The sequence below is a fragment of the Aedes aegypti genome, chromosome 1 (assembly GCF_002204515.2).
Source record: "Aedes aegypti strain LVP_AGWG chromosome 1, AaegL5.0 Primary Assembly, whole genome shotgun sequence".
Taxonomy (NCBI): Eukaryota; Metazoa; Arthropoda; class Insecta; order Diptera; family Culicidae; genus Aedes; species Aedes aegypti.
Window position 1 is genome coordinate 309,404,705 of NC_035107.1, and position 23,276 is coordinate 309,427,980.

A 23,276-nucleotide genomic window follows, 5' to 3' on the forward strand; every position below is an offset into this window, starting at 1 on the left:
TGGGACACAGCCTGCTTCTCAGCTTAGTGTTCTTATGAGCACTTCCACAGTTATTAACTGAGAGATTACTATGCCAATGACCATTTTTGCATGTGTATATCGTGTGGCAGGTATGATTATACTCTATGCTCTGGGAAGTCGAGAAAATTTCCAACCCGAAAAGATCCTCGATCTGTGGGATTCGAACCCACGACCCACGAACGAAACCATTGCCTACTGATAACAATTTCTCGAGTAACGATTCAAAAGGGCCAATCTTCAGATCGTTGATTCTCAGAATATTTGATGCGAATATTGTTCATCACATTTACGATTCCATTTTCCCAGTATTCAAAATGAAATAATATGATTTTTAGCTTGTTGAGTGATGGTTTACTACATGAAAACTGCCAAAAATGTGAAGTTTAAATGCTTGATTTTCAACCAGGCATCTTTTTCATTAGCCAACTTTTGTTAGCCTGCATTGGCCTTATGTGTTTGGGTTGTATTTTGATGAGTTCAATGATTTTTAAGGTAAATTCTCATCATCACACTGTAAGAATAGAGACGATGCCCGAAGAGCGAATTAAAACTGATGAAATAAAAATGGATACGACGAATATAGCCAACGGGAGGTAATAATTTCACTGCATTAAACGATCAGGATTTATAAAAATCTTATATTTTACAATTTGAAAGCCGCTTTGGGGAAGAATTATCATCATCATTCACTGCAAAACTAGGAAAATTGCAGGTTCTCACTGATCAAAGCTTAATACAAATGGAAATTGGCACATCAGCCTGTCTGTAAAAACTGCCCAGACAATCAAAATTTACGTATAACGAAATCACCTGGAGGCTTTGTATGTGCAAAACTTCACTTTTAAATGGCGCGAAAAGGCCTTCTACGTACAAAAATGGAGGCGATATGCATGCATATATTATGTGATGAATAATAGCATACATTGCGAATGTATAAATATTAGAGTGGTTCAAAAAATCGTTTTTGCTCCACACTGCTCATTCGATTCTAGATCAAATTCTGAGTGTCCTCCCAAAATTTGAGCTTATTTGGATGAATAACTAATTACTGGGGCGTCAGATTTAGAAACGGTCTTCGGCAAAGTTGTAGCTGATTATTGTATCTCACAGTATCAACGTAGTTCTAATCCCCAAGAGCACATGGCCAAACACTATGACCGATATAATGAATTGCTTGCTTTTCCCATAGTTATTCCCATATAAACTTTGAAGGGCTTGTGCAGTCTCAGTTTTCATCCAAATGAGCTCAAATTTTGGGAGGACACTCAGAATTTGATCTAGAATCGAATGAGCGGTGTGGAGCAAAAACGATTTCTTGAACCACTCTAATAAATATTCTATCGAACTAACCTGTGATCTAATGCGGCTTAACTTATGATAACAAATGTTGATTTGACAGCTGCTACAGATTAATTCGACTTACTTTGTACGAGTGTACGGAACAAAGCAAAATGTACAAATGAACTCAGAAAAAAGTGTTTTATACGAGGAATCTCATCAATCTGACGGTGTTTTGCGGGTTTCATGCAATTAGTATGAATAAACGAGTTATAACGTGAACTTTCATACGATTTCTGGTTGTTTGGGTGGTCGGCAGTCACAGTTTCAGGTAAGACATGCTGTGAAGCCCCTTACGTTACCGCTAGGGTGACAAAGATCCCGAAATGTAAAATACTGCGCATAAATTAAATGTTCTCCTTTTGTTCATATCCAGAGCCCAAATTAACTTCCGTATGAGAGATTCCCATTCAGCCAGATTCTGTTGGTAAATCGAAGGCAATGCGCCAAATCGATTGATTTTTTTCCCATTCTCTCAGGTATTGATTTTTTATGCTTGGTGATTTTTGCCTGTTTCCCTGTTTTTCATCGCAGAGCCGCTCTTTTTGCCATCCCCAGGCTTCATTTGCGGTCCGCTCTAATACATATGTGGTTATTTTCACATGTTATGGTATTTAAATTTTATTATCTGATCGCCATAATGGGTTTGTGCTATAAATTATTGGAAATTTGGTTGAATTGTGCCGCTCGGTACCGTTTCACAGGGTTAGTTTGAAACCATTGCTGTTCGGATGGGTCGAGGCAAATCATATTAAAAAAACGTCTTATTGCTGATATCCAAAACATTATTGGTTCCAATCGTGCCAGTTCAAACCAACACCACCGCACAGTCTATACTATATTGCACTCTTATCTCCGCATGAGCATGGGCCTCGGTTCACAACTCGGAAATTCGGTGTACAGCTGGATGCTTTTTTATTGTTATTGTTTAATTTTTAGTTACCATTACAATAAAAATCCGTGATGGCTTATTCTATGCTGTGTGTTGCGGTGTTTGAGCCGCATATTTTTGCATCGTTTCTGTGGCGGGGGCTGTTGGTATTGACCATTGGACGGACTGGCCCCTTCTCTCTAGTCGGATTCATTTGAATGCACTTTTTTCGCTCGTCTTTCTCGGCGGAACAATCCATTTGCGTTCGGTTTGTCTCTTTTTTGTGTCGGTTAGAACGAATGCATGTGCATTACAATGAGCGGTTGGGTAAAAGTGACGTGCCAGTGCCTTCAGGACTGTTTTCATAATTGAGCAATAAATCGGCCCGCGCTCAACAATGACAGACGGCCCCCTTCTTCGAGTTTTGCGCGGTGATTGCTCGTTGTCAAGATATCAGTTTAATTAATTGCACGAGCCCGTCAGCAGCTTTTCAGCGGCAGTGGCGAATTTTGCCCATAAATTATTCACCGCCGCCAGTCGTATTCAAACGGTTCAAGAAATCATGACTCGGCATCTTGGACACACAGGCTTACGTCTCGAGGGGGAATGAGAATGATCGTTGTAAAAATTGCGATGATGGCGTTGATAATAAACGTATGTACATGAGCACAATGTGCGGAGCGTGAGATCTTGATTGAATCTAATTAAATATGTGTGTGCTTTGAAGATTCCACGGCTACCTGTGTTTGCTGCGCGGTGAGGCTCAATGACTGAGGCCTTATGATGTGATTTATTTAATTTTATTCTTGAGGTAATATCTTCAGGGATTTTCACATTTTTCCCAATGAAGTGATTTGAAAGATTCGTCATAGAATTGCTACAAATTTACCTGTAGGAACTCCTGTTGCAATATCTAGAAATTTCTATTTTAAAATATTTTCTGATATTTGAACGAATGTTTTAGAAGGCATTGTTAGGAACATTCTGAAATCATTTCCTAAATCCTCGCCGAGCTTTCTTCTGGGTATTACAACAGCTGGTCCATATTGGTACAGCATATAACAAGGCCGGTCTAAGAACAACGACAAAGTTTGGTTTTTCTGTTAATGAGACATTTTTTACATTTTTTCAAGCCAAATGAATTTTTATCTAGCATGAGCCCTCGATACTTAACTTCAATTTATTGGAACCCCGATCATTGTGACAACAAGTCTACTTGAAAATTTCAAATAAATAACTTTTGGTCTATGTGGGAATATTATCAGTTCAATTTTGGAAGCACTAGGATAAATCTTACATTTTGCAAGTATGAAGAAGAAACATCCAAACTGTTTTGGCAATCTACTACATATGATATACAGGCTTCGTCCATCGTAATTGGACCCCGATTTCTCAATTTTTCGACGATGTCCGGTATTGAAGGATCTCTCCCATCCTCTTTTGACTTCACCTTATCAAAGAATACATTTATTTTTTTTTTTTTTTTTTTTTTTTTTTTTTTTTTTTTTTTTTTTTTTTTTTTTTTTTTAAGCTTTAAACCAAATGGTTCATTCGCTTTTATTTAGGATTTTTTTTATAGTTGCAGGTTACATTTCTTGACAAAATTTAACAATTTCGTTTCTTCATCTTCGTTATTGCTTAGTACAATCTGAATGTTACTACATAGTCGTAGTTCTTCCCTAATAGCATCGTATTTCATACAGTTCAGTAAGATATGTTCTACAGAAAGTTCAGTGTTACATATTTCGCAGTTGTTTGATAACGTTCGGTCGAACAGGTGCTGCTTGGTCATCCGAGTATGACCAATTCGGAGTCTCGTTAGTATACGTTGCTCTCGTCGGTCTTTCCTATCGTGCCATTTATCGACCAAAGGTTTACAGGCTTGCAAAAAAGTTAAGCGATGAGAGTCCCATTTTTCCTGAAAACTGTAACGGAACAACCCTTTGATCCATTTTATCGCATCGGCTGAGGGTACCGTTTGGTAGAGTAGTCTTGAGGATCGACCTCGTTCGGCTGCTCGATCTGCTTCTTCGTTTCCTGAGATTCCGGAGTGACTTGGAATCCAACAAACTACGATGTTCTTTCTTCCTGCAATTATCTCGAATTCCTGTAGGAAAGGATGGTTTGAATCCCCCTTGTCGATGGCGGCTATACAACTTGCAGAATCTGACAGGATGACGGTTGGTCCCTTAGGAGCATATCGCGCGGCAGCTACAAGTGCTGCAGCTTCTGCCGTATATATACTGCATTGATGATGAAGGCTTTGTTCAATTAGTAATTGAGGTCCAATAACCCCAACGCCAACTTCGTTTTGCTTTTTAGATCCATCAGTGAAGAGTTTGTAGTGGTTGAGGTATTTTCCGTTGAGATACTCTTGCACTAAGGTCCTGGCAAGTTGTGTATTCTGCCCTTTTTTAAAAGCGTTCTTGACTGACCAGTCTACTTTTATGCGAGGACTGTCCCACGGGCGGCGGCCCACCCTTTTTAGCCTTGCAATATCAGGAATTGTAGCATTAGTTATTTCCATGAATACGGATTTGGCTGCTTCACTGAATCGAGGGTAGTTGTTGGCAGGTTTTTCTGCTAAACGACAATATTTACGGATGAATATTTCAGCTAAACGAAGGTCTAATGGTAGTTCGCCCGCCTCTACTGCAAGACTATAGATGGGGGATGATCTGAAGGCTCCTGATGAGATTCTTAGCAGCTCGTTGAAGATAGGCTGTAGTGTATTGGTAAGTTCCATTCCAAATAGTTCGATGCCATACATCAGCTTTGAGAGACATACAGCATTAATTATTTTCCACAGAGATGATCGATTAGCTTTCGGCGTTAAAGCCTTAATAAAATTTATTCGATTTTGTAAGCTGTCTGCTGTTTTAGCCCCGTGCGCTCTAAATTCACCTCTACGATTCATCCACACTCCTAGAAAACGGGCAATTTTAACTTCAGGGATAGCATCTCCATCTATGACGATCGCGGGTCTGGATTTCATCATTCTATGTCGTTTTCTTTGGCATACGTGCAATAGACACGATTTGTTAGCTGATAATCGAAACTTGATGTTTTTGGCCCAGGAATCTACCGCAAGAACTGCTTGCAAAAGTTGTCGACGCACTGCTGCTTGCTGTTTAGATTCTGCAACTAGCACGATATCGTCGGCATACACCAAGATCCGAACATTTTTTGGTACAATCTCAAAGACCGTGTTCATAGCTAAAAGAAATAACGTAACCGATAGTACTGAGCCTTGAGGTACCCCGTTGTCTTGAGTTTTCTGTGAAGAAAGAGAACCACCATAGCACACTTGAAAACGGCGATCCTTCAGGAATTCCTCGATACATGCTGTCATGCGACTTCCAACGTTAATAAGTTTTAGTTGACGTAATATGTGAGGACGCCAGGTTTGGTCGTATGCTTTTCGTATGTCCAGTAAGGCAAACTCAAGGTGTGTTTCAGACCGTTTTGCTCCTTCAAGAATCTCCTTGAGTTCGGCAAAGTACGTGGAGGTACCTCGACCGGTTCGGAAAGCATGCTGACTAGGATGTAAAACATTGTTCCTTTCTAGAAAGGTTGTGAGCCGATGATTTACCATGCGCTCGTATATCTTTCCTATACAGCTAAGGAGCGTGATTGGACGGAAGTTCTCCGCAGATCTCGATTGAGACCCGGGTTTTTGAATAGGGACAATAAGCCCTTCTCTCCAGCAAGGTGGGAACTTTCCCTCAGTCCAGACCCGATTGAAACATTTTAACATGGCCAATTTTCCGGATACCGGTAGGTGCCGAATCATTGGGTAGCCTACATTATCGTTGCCAGTAGAAAACCCTTTAGTGATATCAATCGCTCGTAGGAGTTCTTGAAAGCTGAAGTCACTGTTCAGAGCGGTGTTCTCTGCAAGTTCCGAGACTGAGTTGGTTTTTTCAGCTTCTCTTTCGTCTTCAGAGTTATCAGCAGCAGATGTTTCTTGAAAGTGGTTAGCAAAGTGCTCGGCAATGATTATAGGGTTTTGTTCGTGCTTACCGTCAATCACTAACCCTTTTAATCCGGTCTTCCGTTTCCCGGAAAGCTTGTTGAAGTTGTTCCAAAGAATATCCACTGGAGTTTGGGGGTTGAAAGAGTTGCAAAACGTTTCCCAAGATTGTTTCTTGGCATGGTTGACCACTTTCCTGGCAGCGCTCCGAGCTTGTTGAAATTCTTTACGTAATTCATCCCTGTTCGGATCGGTCGCATGAGTTCGTTTTAATTTTCTTAACGCTTTCCTACGTTCTTTGATGGCAGATTGAACTTCGTCAGTCCACCACAGCTCGGCTTTTCTTGGCGGACGACCTGACGTTTGAGGAATGGCTGATTTTGCCGCATTCACGATAAGCTCAGTAATTTCGTCTACAGAAGGGTTTTTGTCTGCATCGTTGTTCAGGTGGTTTTCGATTACTCTCTCGAACTTCGGCCAATCTGCATTTTTGTATAGCCATCGCTTCCGGAGTTTTATATTCGGAGCTCTGTCCTCAGTGTACACTCTAATTGGAAAATGATCGCTTCCATGTGTATCTTTGGATATCGACCAATGGAACTTAAACGCCACACTTTTAGATGCTACCGTTAGATCTATCCACGATGCACTTCCGTGAGTGGAACTGATGAACGTAGGCTCCCCATTGTTCAAAACCAAAAAGTCGTTTTCGACGAACCAGCTGAGTAGTGTTAGGCCTCTCTTTGATGATTTGGGACTACCCCAGACCTCGTGAGCAGCGTTGAAATCTCCACCAATAATAAATGGTTGCTCAAGGTTGTGTGTGATTTTTTGTAGTGCATCTATTACGTCAGAATCAGGACTGTTTGGTGGAACGTATATGGAAACTATGGTGATGTTGTGGGGGCTATGCAGCCGAGCTGCACAAATAGGAATCCGAGCGTCAACGCTGATGAAGTCGTGAGGAATTTCCTTTAGTATTCCAAGACCAGCTGCCCCAGCACCTTGACAGTAATGTCGATTCGCTAGTTTCCATGAGTATTGTTTCCGGAGGGCAATGCTAGCGTCACCGCACATCATTTCTTGTAGTCCGATGGCTATTGGAGGATTTTGCGTTACTATGTGGCACAGCTCGGCATGGTTGCTCCAGAGACCGCGAATGTTCCATTGTAAGAACAGCGTTTTTTCGGGTCGATCGCGATGGGATGAACTGCTGCAAGTATCGTCGGACACGAGATCCTCTTCGTCACGTGTTTGAGTGTTGGTATATACGGGGGTTCCTGGGTTGTTGGAAAACATAATGGAATTTGACTGTTCTCTAGGAGATAGAAATGTATCGATACTTGCCCGGGGGGAGATGAGGGCCACGTCGACTGCCGCCGGAGGCTCGTCGGCGTGCACCGGAACATCTCTGGTCAGGGTCGACGTGGCAGGCCTCGCGCTTGGCGAACTGATTTGATGTTGATTGTTGTACGGTCCTCGGATGCATATAGGTCGAAATGGAGTGCTTGAGGAGTTGTAGCAGGGTCCAATTGCGTTGCTGCTTCCGGGGAAAGGCCGAAACTGGTTGTAGTGGTCGTATGCTTCAGAGTTGCAAAGAGCGGCTGTTGGCAACGGTTTTGGGGCTACGTTGATTTGATAGAGTTGCGTGTTGTATGCAGCGTTGATATATGCGACCGAGCTAGGAGTTTGGCAGTCAACGGGTGGTGGAAAGACGTCCCGGATTGCCTCCCTGACTAGACTCGCTTCTCCGTTTAGAAGTGAGGGGGGTACTGCACATTCCCCTCCCTCAAACCGCATTTTAACTCGGGATATGTTGTTTTTGAGATTACCATAATCGTACTCCTTGACATTGCGTTGGTCTTCGTCTTTGTGTTTTGGTATGTTATGAACGGTGTCCATGCCAGAGTCAGGATGAATTGCCGGGTCGAAACCATTGTGGATTGGTGTGACGGGGTTATTTACAGCCATCGTTATTGGTCAGGTGTCTGCGTTTCCCCTTGGGGTCGAGGTCAATGTCAGGCGGAGATGCATTCGTTCTTTTATCGCTCCGACTTCGGTTTCGCAATTTCATTGTTTGAAGTGTGCTTTGAGTTTTGGAGATTAGCGGGGCTTTTGGGGGTGACATTGATGCTTTGTCCTTACGCGATTTTCTTCCATTAATTTGGTTTCCGTTAGTTTCCGGGTTATCAACTGCTTCGGGCATGGATGGTGTCTGGTCAGCAGGTGGAGTGCTACAAGTGATGGTTGGGGGGGAAATATCGATGTTTTGCGATACAATATTGCTGCTTTGAGCTCTCAATGATGTTTTTAAATGCTCCATCTCTGCTTTGACTGCTTCTAGCTCATTCCTCAGATTTCTGATGATAGTGTCCTTCTCCAATTCCACTTGGTGTAGACGATGCTGAAGAGCGCTGGCGTACGTGTCCTTCTGGTTTTCATTCAACACGCGGCGGGCTTCACCAAAGGATACTCGGTTGTCGATTTTGTGATGGATTATTTTCTTTTCGTGTTGGTAGGTAGGGCAGTCGCGTGAAATGATTGAATGATCATTTTTGCAATGCAGGCAGAATGGTGGATTTTGACACTGTTCTCCCTTGGCTACGTGGGATTCTTTGGAGCAGTTGAGACATATCGATGTCCCCTTGCAGACGTTTTTCGAGTGTCCGTAAACTCCGCAGTTGTAGCACAGGAGTGGTGAAGGATAGTACGTTCTTATTGGGACTCTTAGTAAACCGAAGAAAATTGTTTGAGGTAAGACGGCTCCTTTCAGTGTCAACACTAAAAGTGGAGTGTTTCGAAGAACGTTATTGACTCGTTTACGAATACGACGGACGTTGGTCACTCCTTGGGATTCCAAGTGTTTCAAAATCTCCTGCTCATCGTCGTTGACAGTGTCCAACTCGTAAACGATACCTTGCACAGAATTTAACGTGTTATGTGCAAACACTTCTACCTGTGTCCCATCAACGAGCACCGTAAGCGTTAACAGTTTTTCAGCGATTGAGCGGGCGTCTGTGCGAAGCAGATACTTAGTTCCTCTGTTTTCCTTAGTTGCATTAACTTTCCTGGCTTCCTGTCGTCCTATCAACTGTTCCACCGATGCTCCAATGATAAACGGACTGGGGAGCCGTTTCAACGAAAAGTTGTTTTCCTGGCTGTCCGATGGTGTTTGCTGGCGGGCTTGTAAAACGAGCACAATTTGATAGCCAATTTCGTCGTGGCTCATCAGCCAATGGGGAATTAGTGTTCCAAACGTGTTTTCAGGGGGATCGCCTAGAGGCCCCCCCGTTCGGGAGCCTTGACTAGCTTCGGCCATGGCCGAAGCCGAGTAGCCGAATGATGATCAGAAAAACTTCTTTCCGTATGAAGGTGTGCACGAAAACGAACGGGTTACAATGCTAGTGCGTCGTGGCACTAGCTACGGTAGGAAGAGCGATTGTTGCACCAACAAAAAGTTGCTTAAAGCTTCACTAGATCGCGACTAATCGAGAAACTAACACATTCCACTAAAAGTCCAAATACTAACGACCAAATCGCGACGTGATGGCAGATTATTAGTGTGTTATTACCCTCGAAAAAGGAAAAAAGCTCGATGACACGCGGACGTAAACAAACCGGTGCTATCGCTTTGCAATAATTCGACTGATACATTTATTTTAGTTTCTAATACAAATTAACTTAACCATTATTTGCGTATTAACAATTATTTTATTTTTTATTCTCATTTCAGGATTGTGGATTACCAGTGTTTTACATAGTGAAAGTGTGAAATAAGTGATTGTTCATTATTCAAATTTTGAGCTATTCGACACCCAGATCCAGTGAAAGGTAGTTATATAGTATTTTAATATTGTAACGATACCATTCGAATGACTCGCTAATTACACCAAGTATAGCTGGAATTTTCAACCATCATTTAACCACTTTGACTAACGAACCCAACGGCCCTTTCAATGATATTTTAGGCGGCTTCTTTTTGTGTTGTTGATGTTGTTGTTGTTTTCGGCTGCAACCGCTACTCACTCTGTTCTCCTCTCGAGTACACTCAATTTATTTCGACCATAATTTACTTTTATCAGCTAATTTATTAACTGAACCGTGTTCGGAAAGAACAGTGTTCCGTAATTTATATGTTTGTATATCGAAAAATGTAAAGAACGAAAACGCGGCGGCAGCGGACGCGCCTTCTTCTTGGTCTGGATAAACAGCGACGCGCAAGATGCGAGCGAAGATTCGAGGCCAAAGTGAGTGGGTTGTTTGACTTGGGCCAACAACGGCCAAACGGTTCTGATTTGACATGTACCATTTGGAAGGTTGTTATTAAAACTAATTTAATTATAGCTTTTTGGTTGTATGACAATGAGTTTTCGATGATGGCTGAGTTGACGTTTCGGGGAAAATGCACTTGTCAAGTGACTGCAAATCAATTTGCATTGAAATTGACACTTACGCTCTTCACATACGCCTTCTAGAATTTAATCAAAAGCTAACGATTATTATAATTTACGCAGATAATTAGGTAATGAAACCAGCCTTCGTTTCCAGCGCCTCAGAACGGCAAATTTCTCCTCCCAAAAAGTGCACAATCACGCAACGAGGCATGTTCCGATGGTTCATCAGACCGAGGAAAAAGATGGCTCCCCATGAACGGCTCATTGCCAGCTGCTTTGAAGCGTCAAGTGCGTTAAGCAATTTCTCAAGGATCTCCTCCGCCTCGAATTTTCCCATTGTCTTAGAATGGAGAACACCAGTAGATTCTAAACTGAGCGCCACAACTTAATTTGTAACGAAGGTCATATTTTTAGAAAACCTATAGAAATTAACCAAAGTTATCTGTAAAATTGTACACTTCAGGTTAATCATCAGAACTCCAAGTCTCAAAGACTGCTTGTAACAGCTGGTGTTCTGCAAGGCAGCATTTTAGGACCAATATTATACAATATTTTCACATCTGACTTACCTGAGTTACCACAGGGATGTCAAAAATCTTTGTTTGCGAATGACACAGGCCTCTCCGCCAAAGGACGAAGCTTGCGTGTTGTCTGTAGTAGAATGCAGAAAAGTTTGGATATTTTTCCTTCATACTTGCAAATTGAAAGATTTCTCCTAATGTTTCCAAACCTCAGCTTATAATGTTCCCACATCAACCAAAAGCTTCTTATTTTAAACTGTCAAGTAGACATGTTGTCACGATGAGAGGGGTTCCAATAAAATGGTCAGATGAAGTGAAGTATCTAGGGCTCATGCTAGATAAATATTTAACTTTCAATAATCACATTGAGGGCATTGAAGCCAAATGTAAGAAATGAATAAAATGTCTGTATTCAGTTCTTTGTCTTAAGAAAAAAAATCTTCAAACAAATTTTCAAGCCAGATATGTTGAATGCTGTAACAGTTTGGACCAAATTTTAGTGCATTTTTGAAATTTTGAAAGAAGTTTCTACAACGTTTTTCATATTGGTGCGCTATTCCATTTTCAGAAAACTTCCAAGGGCGGCGATCTTCCAAAGTTTGGGAACCCCTGGAGAACACATTCACGGCGATGGCGGCAACAGCGGCACTGATGGTGATGATGATTGTCACGAAAGCGCCAAAACGTGAAGCAAACGGTAGTAGCAGCGTGTGCCTAATTGTCTTGTTCGGTGTGGTCTTCTCAACTCCTCCCTCCAGAGGCCGAGCAGAGGGAACATGTGAGCTCAAAATCGCTTTCGGGCACACTTTTCTGCGGTTAGTGTCTGTAATGAAAAGAAAAATCATTAAATTTTACGGCACTCGAAAAACACTGTTGAGAACTAATTGCCATCGACGGTAATTAGGGGGTCCAGGCCGCATTTTGGCGTGGCGTCGACATTGTTATTAAAATAATTATTATTCATTACGGATGGGAAATCTCGCGAATGAATATGAATGGGTCAGCAAATCGATTCGGGCGCACCATGTTTTCGATTTTTGAAACGGTGAGAACCATTTTGAGAGGTGTTTAAGATTCTCAACCCATCAGATAAGAGACTTTGACGAATTAAAATTAGAAAAAAAAAATCAATGTTCTGTGACTTATAAAACGCAAAGTCCTGTAATTTTTCAGGAATTTTCTTTCAAATTTCAGTTGAATGTCTGTAAGTAAATGTAATCCAAATGTGGTACTAAGGGAGGCAGCCTCTATGCTTTCTATATATTTTTTTCTTTTGTTCAATCATAGAACTTTCCAATAGTGGCAAAATCATATTTAAGATTATTAGCGTTGGCGTAGTTACGGTATGCTTCATATATCGGATACTAACAAAAAATTAATTTAATAATCTCATCCTGATTGCTTTCAGGAACAAGGCAGGAAGTATATCTTGTTCTAATCATAAACAAGAATACTAAAAGCATGATTAACGGTATTCCCCCTTACTTAATGAAAGGCCACCGACTCAGCGACACCCTCATAAGGGCTACGGAGTTGGAGGTTGGGGGAAGTATATGATCAGGATTCGCCTAGAAAGCTGTCAATAGACCGTGAGCATTTGTTGTTTAAGTGTTTTCAATTTAATCTTTTTAATGCCGGAAATCCAAAGGAGAAAACAATAGTTTATTTATTGCATAAATAGTATTTCGCGTAATGCTTGTCGATTGTGCAGAAATATGTTTTGCTTAATAGCCAGTAAAAAGCAAAACCGATCCCTCCAGGGTCATCGGATTGTAGAACAAATAATAAACACGAACATTTAAAACCGCGTGCTAAAAAAAGAAGAAAACCGGCAGTGCTGGTATTTTTAGATTGTCGAAAAAAGAAAGGGTTCGAACTAAACACCCGAGGATAACACAGTCGGTTTTTCTGCTCAGAATTCTACGAAAAGCAGAATCGATCCCTCAAGAATTATCGAACGGTAAGAAAACATCCACAACCGATTGTTAGCTGCGTAACACCCACCCGGACAGAACGCGCAATCTGAACAAAAATATCAAACTCCGAAAAAAGAAACTCCGTCCAAGAAACGATCAAAAGTTCCACGACGCGAAAAAAAAAATACGGTCCGGAAGTCTTACAAAAGAAAATATCTTTTACAAGCCTGGAAGCTTCTTTCAAACATGGAATCTATTTTCTTTGAAGATTGGAAGCTTCTCTCTCACAAGCCTGGAAGCATATCTCTTAGAAGCTTGAAAGCTTCTCTTTTCTCTCTTGGAAGCTTCTCTCCTAGAAGCTTGGAAGCATCTCTCTCAAAAGCTTGGAAGCTTCTCTCTTAGAAGATTGGAGGCTTCTCTCTTAAAAGCTTCTCTATTAGCAGTTTGGAAGCTTTCTCTTGAAAGTTTAGAAGCTCTCTCTCTTAGAAGCTTAGCCGCTTTTCTCTTAGAAGTAAAAGCTTCTCTCTTAGAAATTTGGAATCTTCTCTCTTAGAAACTTCGAAGCGTCTCTCTTAGAACCATGGAAGCTTGTCTCTTAGAAGCTTGAAAGCTTCTCTCTTAGTGGCTTGGAAGCTTCTCTTTTAGAAGCTCGGAAGCTTCTCTTTTAGGAGCTTGGAAGCTTCTGTTTTAGGAGCTTGGAAGCTTCTCTCTTAGAAGCTTGGAAGCTTATCTCACAGAAGCATGGAAGCTTCTCTCTTAGAAGCTTGGAAGGATATCTTTTCTCTCTTGGAAGCTTCTCTCCTAGAAGCTTGAAAGCTTCTCTCTTAAAAGCTTGGAAGCTTCTCTCTCAGAAGCTTGGAAGCTTCTCTTTCCTCTCTTGGGAGCTTCTCTCTTAGAAACTTGGAAGCTTCTCCTTTAGAAGCTTGAAAGCCTCTCTTTTCTCTCTTGGTAGCTTCTCTTTTCTCATTTGGAAGCTTCTCTCTAAGAAGCTTGGAAGCTTCTCTCCTAAAAGCTTGGAAGCGTCTCTCTCAGAAGCTTGGAAGCTTCTCTCTTGGAAGCTTATCTCTTAGCAGTTTGGAAACTTTCTCTCTTAGAAGCTTGACGCTTTTCTCTTAGAAATGAAAGCCTCTCTCTTAGGAACGTCTCTCTTAGAAGCTTGGAAGCTCTCTCAAAAGCTTGGAAGCTTCTATCTTAGAAGCTTGGAAGCTTCTATCTCAGAAGCTTGGAAGCTTCTATCTCAGAAGCTTGGAAGCTTCTATCTCAGAAGCTTGGAAGCTTCTCTCAGAAGCTTGGGAGCTTCTCTCAGAAGCTTGGGAGCTTCTCTCAGAAGCTTGGGAGCTTCTCTCAGAAGCTTGGGAGCTTCTCTCAGAAGCTTGGGAGCTTCTCTCAGAAGCTTGGGAGCTTCTCTCAGAAGCTTGGGAGCTTCTCTCAGAAGCTTGGGAGCTTCTCTCAGAAGCTTGGGAGCTTCTCTCAGAAGCTTGGGAGCTTCTCTCAGAAGCTTGGGATCTTCTCTCAGAAGCTTGGGAGCTTCTCTCAGAAGCTTGGGAGCTTCTCTCAGAAGCTTGGGAGCTTCTCTCAGAAGCTTGGGAGCTTCTCTCAGAAGCTTGGGAGCTTCTCTCAGAAGCTTGGGAGCTTCTCTCAGAAGCTTGGGAGCTTCTCTCAGAAGCTTGGGAGCTTCTCTCAGAAGCTTGGGAGCTTCTCTCAGAAGCTTGGGAGCTTCTCTCAGAAGCTTGGGAGCTTCTCTCAGAAGCTTGGGAGCTTCTCTCAGAAGCTTGGGAGCTTCTCTCAGAAGCTTGGGAGCTTCTCTCAGAAGCTTGGGAGCTTCTCTCAGAAGCTTGGGAGCTTCTCTCAGAAGCTTGGAAGCTTCTCTCAGAAGCTTGGAAGCTTCTCTCAGAAGCTTGGAAGCTTCTCTCAGAAGCTTGGAAGCTTTTCTCAGAAGCTTGGAAGCTTCTCTCAGAAGCTTGGAAGCTTCTCTCAGAAGCTTGGAAGCTTCTCTCAGAAGCTTGGAAGCTTCTCTCAGAAGCTTGGGAGCTTCTCTCAGAAGCTTGGAAGCTTCTCTCAGAAGCTTGGAAGCTTCTCTCAGAAGCTTGGAAGCTTCTCTCAGAAGCTTGGAAGCTTCTCTCAGAAGCTTGGAAGCTTCTCTCAGAAGCTTGGAAGCTTCTCTCAGAAGCTTGGAAGCTTCTCTCAGAAGCTTGGAAGCTTCTCTCAGAAGCTTGGAAGCTTCTCTCAGAAGCTTGGAAGCTTCTCTCAGAAGCTTGGAAGCTTCTCTCAGAAGCTTGGAAGCTTCTCTTAGAAGCTTGGCATCTTCTCTCAGAAGCTTGGAAGCTTCTCTCAGAAGCTTGGAAGCTTCTCTCAGAAGCTTGGAAGCTTCTCTCAGAAGCTTGGCAGCTTCTCTCAGAAGCTTGGCAGCTTCTCTCAGAAGCTTGGAAGCTTCTCTCAGAAGCTTGGAAGCTTCTCTCTTGGAAGCTTATCTCTTAGCAGTTTGGAAACTTTCTCTCTTAGAAGCTTGACGCTTTTCTCTTAGAAATGAAAGCCTCTCTCTTAGAAACGTCTCTCTTAGAAGCTTGGAAGCTCTCTCAAAAGCTTGGAAGCTTCTATCTTAGAAGCTTGGAAGCTTCTATCTCAGAAGCTTGGAAGCTTCTATCTCAGAAGCTTGGAAGCTTCTCTCAGAAGCTTGGAAGCTTCTCTCAGAAGCTTGGGAGCTTCTCTCAGAAGCTTGGGAGCTTCTCTCAGAAGCTTGGGAGCTTCTCTCAGAAGCTTGGGAGCTTCTCTCAGAAGCTTGGGAGCTTCTCTCAGAAGCTTGGGAGCTCCTCTCAGAAGCTTGGGAGCTTCTCTCAGAAGCTTGGGAGCTTCTCTCAGAAGCTTGGGAGCTTCTCTCAGAAGCTTGGGAGCTTCTCTCAGAAGCTTGGGAGCTTCTCTCAGAAGCTTGGGAGCTTCTCTCAGAAGCTTGGGAGCTTCTCTCAGAAGCTTGGGAGCTTCTCTCAGAAGCTTGGGAGCTTCTCTCAGAAGCTTGGGAGCTTCTCTCAGAAGCTTGGGAGCTTCTCTCAGAAGCTTGGGAGCTTCTCTCAGAAGCTTGGGAGCTTCTCTCAGAAGCTTGGGAGCTTCTCTCAGAAGCTTGGGAGCTTCTCTCAGAAGCTTGGGAGCTTCTCTCAGAAGCTTGGGAGCTTCTCTCAGAAGCTTGGGAGCTTCTCTCAGAAGCTTGGGAGCTTCTCTCAGAAGCTTGGGAGCTTCTCTCAGAAGCTTGGGAGCTTCTCTCAGAAGCTTGGGAGCTTCTCTCAGAAGCTTGGGAGCTTCTCTCAGAAGCTTGGGAGCTTCTCTCAGAAGCTTGGGAGCTTCTCTCAGAAGCTTGGGAGCTTCTCTCAGAAGCTTGGGAGCTTCTCTCAGAAGCTTGGGAGCTTCTCTCAGAAGCTTGGGAGCTTCTCTCAGAAGCTTGGGAGCTTCTCTCAGAAGCTTGGGAGCTTCTCTCAGAAGCTTGGAAGCTTCTCTCAGAAGCTTGGAAGCTTCTCTCAGAAGCTTGGAAGCTTCTCTCAGAAGCTTGGAAACTTCTCTCAGAAGCTTGGAAGCTTCTCTCAGAAGCTTGGAAGCTTCTCTCAGAAGCTTGGAAGCTTCTCTCAGAAGCTTGGAAGCTTCTCTCAGAAGCTTGGAAGCTTCTCTCAGAAGCTTGGAAGCTTCTCTCAGAAGCTTGGAAGCTTCTCTCAGAAGCTTGGAAGCTTCTCTCAGAAGCTTGGCAGCTTCTCTCAGAAGTATGATGATGAGAATCATAGCTCTCTGAGCTAGCTTAGGATCGTATGCTCTATCGGCATAGAATCCACATTAGATGAGATCAATCAGTTCCAATCCTGGGTTAGTTATGTTCAAGATTCCAAGTCAGTTTAGCTCAGAGTCATCACAGATTCCTCAGTCAATTTAGTTCGTATTTTTATGCTTATCTAGCTCAGAAAACTTATAATGGAATCGCACGTGAAGTTCCTCCTGTGTTTCTCAGGAGGAAATTCAAGTGCGATGCCATGGAATTTTTCTGAGAATTCATCCATAAATTCCTTCAAACATTATTTCGGAAATTTTGCCAAAATTTTTTATAGTTCTTACGATAATTCCTCTATAAGCTAATTCAGGAATTCTTCCGGAAATCTCATGAAGAATAAATCATATTTAAGATGATTGCTCATAAAATGGAACATATCTGAAGTACATATAGATACATGGGTTTCAAAGTTATCATTGTTTGAATTTAACGAATTGAATGAGTCACAGTCCTTAGTTTAGACTGTGTCTACAATTTTCAAAAATTCAAAACACATCTGCTTTATTTTGCAAATAAAGATCAAAAAACCGAAAACTTGTTTGCTTGTTGATCATAAGTCATTACACGATCCCTGTTAAAATACACAACCATCTCAATCCTCTTAGCACACAAACCGTACACAGAGGTCTGTTCCCATACACTGTTTGTAGTTTCCTTCTCTCGCGCTGCATTCGTTTACAGAACGGACCGAACAAGCTCGAAAATAATGTCCTGAATCATCTAATAAATATTAATCAAACGACAATAATTTAAGTAAAATTTGAAAATAATTCATTCTCACCGCGCGATACTTATGCAGATGCCAGTCGGCTGTGTCAATTCCTTCTCTCTTCGTATCTGGACGTGGACTCCCTTGTGTTCCAGCTCAGCAGTTAGTCGGCCAGTCAGTGGTGGAAAAATAGTCATAAGACAAGAATTAATGGTCATCCGGTGGGGCCTCAGGTGCCGTGGAAGCGCAGGCAAACTCATGCGCCTTGTTCCAAATCGAAGAAACGTAATTTAGACATTTGCAGCCATCGCACATACTAGACTTGTTCAAGTTTTTCGCTTTTTTTGTGTGTGACCCAATGGAGGAGTGTAGGACCGGCGACGATATATTGACCCCGGTCACGAACCAACCTTAGCCAATCTCCCAATCAGCGTCCGAGGAGGTGTCCCGTTCCTCCACCACCCCCAGCGACGAAGACAAACTGAACGTCATATATCTCTTCCTCGATAACGAGATTCTAATTCGAAACGGCTGACAGAATTACGGGAATCGAACATGCAATCCCAGCACGACCGACGAGAACCATAAGTACTCGTTTGGCGATTTTCGCGAGAAGCATGCTCGATTGCTTAATTTGTTGTTGGCTCTGGCTCAAGGTTTGAAACGTGCTCGTGGTCGTCGCCGTGTCGTTTCTCGCGATCCCAGTCATGGAAATCTTCCTGCTGCACTATGAGACAGAAACCTTCTCTGGATGGCCAAAGAATCAATGAATCAAAGCCTAATTTTGGTGGTATTAAATTTGATCTAGATAACTTACAGTTTATCAAGATCAGTTCTATTTTTGATAGAAGCGTCTTTTTCTGTAAAGTTGTCCATTAAAATGTTTCTGACAAATGTTTCCAAGCCACCTATACTTCTAACTATTTGTGGTTGTCGCTATTCGTCATTATGAGAAATATTGTCGATAGCATGTAGGCAGATTCTGGAGGAGAAGAAAGCAGCAAGGCACCCGCCTCTTTCCGGAGAAAAAACGCCGCCTGGAGGAGATGGAGTGCGATAAGATGGAACAGCTGTGCTGGTATCAAGAAAAACGGAAGTTCTATCAGAAGCTCAACGCATCCCGCAATGGCTTCGTGCCACGAGCCGAGATGTGTTGAGATAAGGACGGGAGCATTTTGACGGACGAACCTGAAGTGATCGAAAAGTGAAAGCAGCACTTCGACGAACACTTGAATGGTGCCTGTGCTCTCAGGCAATGAACGACGGGACAACGGAGGGTTCTTAGGACGATCTTTGGTATATGGGGGCGAAGGACGAACCACGAGCTCGCCTAACTCTACGGCGAACCCAGTATCCAGAACGTGGCCAAAACTGGAAGTATACGATGGGCAGGGCATGTTCCGAGAACGCATCGGATCTGGTTGGTACAAAAAGGCGTGGCGCGTAGCGAGCTAAGTTGGTGGATCAAGAGCGCGTCGATTTGGCGAGCGTGGGGCAAATGACGTTATAATATTTATCCTTTTTTTCTCGAGTCTCTTTGAGCACCAAATGGATTCCCAGGGTGCTAGAAGTTTCTGTCCAACAGAAATAGCTTTCTATCCCATAGTGCGCCGTCTTCGTACACGACATGATCTGAAATTCAAACTGAAATAAATATTCTCATCCGCGCTCATGTTCTTCCCTCCAGTTGTCTACTCAGGCGGCTCCACGCGGTCACCACCACCACCGCTCGTTGCAAGTGAGTTAGTGGAATGAAAAATAAACACCGATGTTAACAAAATTTTCGTGCTCCGGAGTGATAAATCAGACAATAGTAGATGAAACACGGTTTTCCGTTGGCGAAAACTTTGTTACCTCTCGCTGACTGACTGGCTGCATGGCGGAGGATCATTATGGTGCGATCATTTGAAGAAGGTAATAATTAAAGGGCATTAGCTTCGGACTATGCCAATCATGGGCAAATAGCTGGGTGCTTCTTCTAATGTGGTAGATTGATTGACCATGGAAAGTGTTCCAGTGCATTACTAATTGCGACTTTGTAATGCACTGAGAAGTTATTGCAGCGTCTATTACTTTGTTTAAATTCACTTCAGAATGAGAATGCAAGAGACTCATTATGTTTCACCCCAATATTGATAAAGTTGAGGTGATTCATGGACTCGTTTATATTTATGCTTTCTTGAGGGAATGTTTTATCGTCATTTGCTCTAGACTGGAAAATTATGATTGATGAAATCAATAAATATGCATGTGTGTATTGCTTCTTAGTAAGTCAAACGAGATTTATCCTGATTGTACTGATAAATATAACAAAGCTGCTTATCAGTTTAGTGTTCTAAGAACACCTCCATAGTTATTAACTGTGTTCTTTGTATCATATTCTATCTTATATTGTGAGGCAGACAGGAGGATACTCTATGTCTAGGGAAGTCAAGGAAATTTCCATTAAGAAAAGTTCTGACCATGAGTCGAGCCCAGACGCCTTCATAATGGCTTTGCTATGTAGGCGCGGATGTTGCTATTTGGCTAAAGAAGGCTCTTGATCGCGGCTACAAAGCAAAATCATGGTGAAGGTGTCTGGGTTCGATTCCCGGTCGGTCCAGGATCTTTTCGTAATGGAAATTTCCTTGACTCCCCTGGGCATAGTGTATCATCGTACCTGCCACACGATATACAAATGCGAAAAATTGCAACTTTGGCAAAGAAAGATCTCCGCTAAATAACTGCGGATGTGCTCATTGAGCACAAAATTGAAAAGCAGGCTCTGTCCCAGTGGGGACATAATGCTTAGAAGAAGAACAAGAAGAAGATGGGCTTTTGATCATCCAATACTTATACAAAAAGTTCTGTGACTAATAAGGCCAGAACAAATTTGAAATTTTACTTTTGTCGCCAATCCCCCTCCCCTCCTTCAAATTTTTTAGAACGACAGAAGGGGAAAATAAATAAAATGATTTATTTTCAAAGTTGGTTTTCACCATTTTCCGTGTTTTGGTTAGTTTTGTATTTCGTCCTTATGGCATAACAGGTGTTATTGGACTATAAAACCTGAATCGGTTTGTTAATGCTAATAGGTTTGGGATTTTTCTTGAACGTTTTTCTATTAGAATAGTTTTTACGACATTTTTACTGTAACAGTGTAGCAGTGTAGAACATCTTCTCAAATCAATGCAGCAATTGATTTCTAAAATTTCTTTGAATTCATGTTTTCCTAAGGGATTCTTCTTCTTCTTGATATATTAATATTAAAAGCGTATCAGGTATCAGAAGGCCGGCTCCAAAGGCACGTTCCCCACCAGTTGGGAGATTTGTGCCATCGCCATATTTGAGCCTATTTCATCATCTACCCGATGGGAGAGGAAAGGGAAGGGAAAGATGGGAGGAAATAGGAGTGGGGTCCCTTGAAGAGGGAAAATCGCATAAGCGAATTGAGAGCATGTAGCTCCATACCACAATGGGTTCGAACAGCGCCCTAAAAAGGACTCTCTTAACGCATGAGCGTAAAGAGAGCCTATAGCTCATTACCACAGCGGGTTAAGAATAACAGAATGTCCTGAAGATTCAGGCTTCTGAATTCAGTTTCACTTAATAAGTGTTTACCAAGTAATTGGAATCGCATTTGCGCAAAAACTGGACAGTTACATATCAGGTGATACGAAGTTCCATAATCGGAGTTACAACTATCACACACAAATGAGTCAGCACGCTGAATATTTGCCATGTGATAGTTGAGTCGGCAGTGGCCTGTCAACGCTCTGACTAAGAGACTGCAATTCTGCTTTGACAGATTTGTTAAATACTTCGCCACCCTTGGAGATGGCTCAGTAATGTACAATTTTGTTTGACGACATGACTCCAAACTATTCCAATATTGCTTGTGCTGAGTTGCCGCCCAAGAATTTATCTGAAGCTTCACCCAGCACTTCGAAATTGGAATAGCCGGTTCAGGGCCAATGAAGTCATGCGATGCTCCATCGCGAGCTAGCTCATCAGCCAATTCATTTCCAGCGATGGAAGAATGGCCAGGTACCCATACAAGAGTTACAGAGTTGACTGAATTCAGTTCCTCAATTTGAGTTCGACATGCGATAACAAGCTTCGACCTTGAGTTGGCCGAAGCGAGAGCTTTTATAGCAGCTTGACTATCTGAACAGAAGTATATGACTTTACCCATTACGCGCTGTTGAAGTGCTGATTGCACTCCACACATAAGGGCAAATATTTCCGCCTGAAAAACGGTGCAGTTTCTACCAAGTGAGTAAAACTGATTCAGCCTTAGCTCACGAGAATATACTCCTACACCAGCTCTACCTTCAAGAAGGGAGCCATCAGTGTAACATACTATATTGTTTGATATACTTCTTTCCAAATAGCCAGACGTCCACTCTTCCCGTGAAGGGAATTGTGTGATAAATGTCCTGTAAGGAAAGTGACTAGCAATTGTGAGATCACTTGGAGCAAGGACAATTTCGTCCCAATTCACCAAAAGTGGAAGCAACGAAGTGTGTGTAGATCTACGATTCACTGGATTTTTCTCCAGTAGATCCAGTACCCATAAACGGTAAGAGCAAGAAAGTGCTTCTTGTTTAAGATATATGTGTAGTGACGCAACGTCGAAAAGGGCCTCGAGCGCTGCTGTGGGAGTTGTAGAGAACGCACCAGACATCGCCATCAAGCACATCCTTTGGAGATGGCCCAATTTTGATTGGATTGTTCTCACTTCGCCCTTTTGCCACCACACAAGACATCCATATGCCAATATTGGTCGAACAACTGTTGTGTAAATCCAGTTGATATATTTGGGTTTGAGGCCCCAAGTTTTACCAAAGGTTCGCCGGCATTGACTGAAGGCCATGCAAGCTTTTTTGACTCCCCCTTGGGGGCATCCGCAAACACTCAATTTTCGAATCGCTGCTTGACGCAATGTCGAGAAGAGATGTCGGTTTTTGAGCATTTGATGAATCCAATTGGTAATCATTGTAGGTAGCCCATGGTTTCGTGCTGCTTCCAATATGGCATCGAAAGACACGTTATCAAAGGTACCCTCAATATCCAAGAAAACACCCAAGCAGGATTGCTTCTGAGCGAATGCTTTCTCGATATCGTATACAACTTTGTGTAAAAGAGTCACAGTGGACTTTCCAGATTGGTAAGCATGTTGATTCACATGAAGAGGCATGTTTGCCAAATAAACATCACGGATGTGATGATCGATAATGCGTTCCAGACATTTCAGAAGAAAAGAGGTCAGACTGATTGGTCTAAAACTCTTCGCTTCTTCATACGACGCACGGCCTCCTTTCGGGATAAACTTTACAGTAATATCACGCCAGGATCTGGGAATATACCCGGTAGCAAAACTGCTTACAAGTAGCTTTTTCAAAACATGTTTGATAAACTCAAACCCCTTTTGGAACAGAACAGGATAAATCCCATCCGCTCCTGGAGATTTGAAAGGAGCAAAACTATTAAGTGCCCATTGAATCGATTCAGTAGTTACGATACTGAGAGCCGAGGCCAGAGACTCGTAACTACATGAAAAGACATTTGGTTCATCCGTAGATGCTATGTCCACACATCCGGGAAAGTGTGTATTGAATAGACATTCTAAAACTTCTTCATCGGAAGAAGTAAAGTCACCATTAGGTAAGCGAATTTCGTTCACTTGGAAATCCTTAGATTTTGCAAGGATTTTGTTCAGCCGACTGACTTCACTCAAACTGGAAAC

At 42.6% G+C, this 23,276-nt stretch overlaps 1 protein-coding gene across 2 annotated transcripts in view; it reads left to right on the forward strand.

Moving 5' to 3' along the window:
* The window catches only part of LOC5579159 (homeotic protein ultrabithorax), a 611,952-nt gene that overhangs the window by 160,072 nt on the left and 428,604 nt on the right, over window positions 1–23,276 (forward strand). For both annotated transcript variants that reach the window (XR_002498764.1, XR_002498763.1), the window contains exon 2: window positions 9,937–10,034. The gene's annotated coding sequence lies outside the window, so the exon portion shown is untranslated. The remainder of the gene's footprint in view (window positions 1–9,936; window positions 10,035–23,276) is intronic.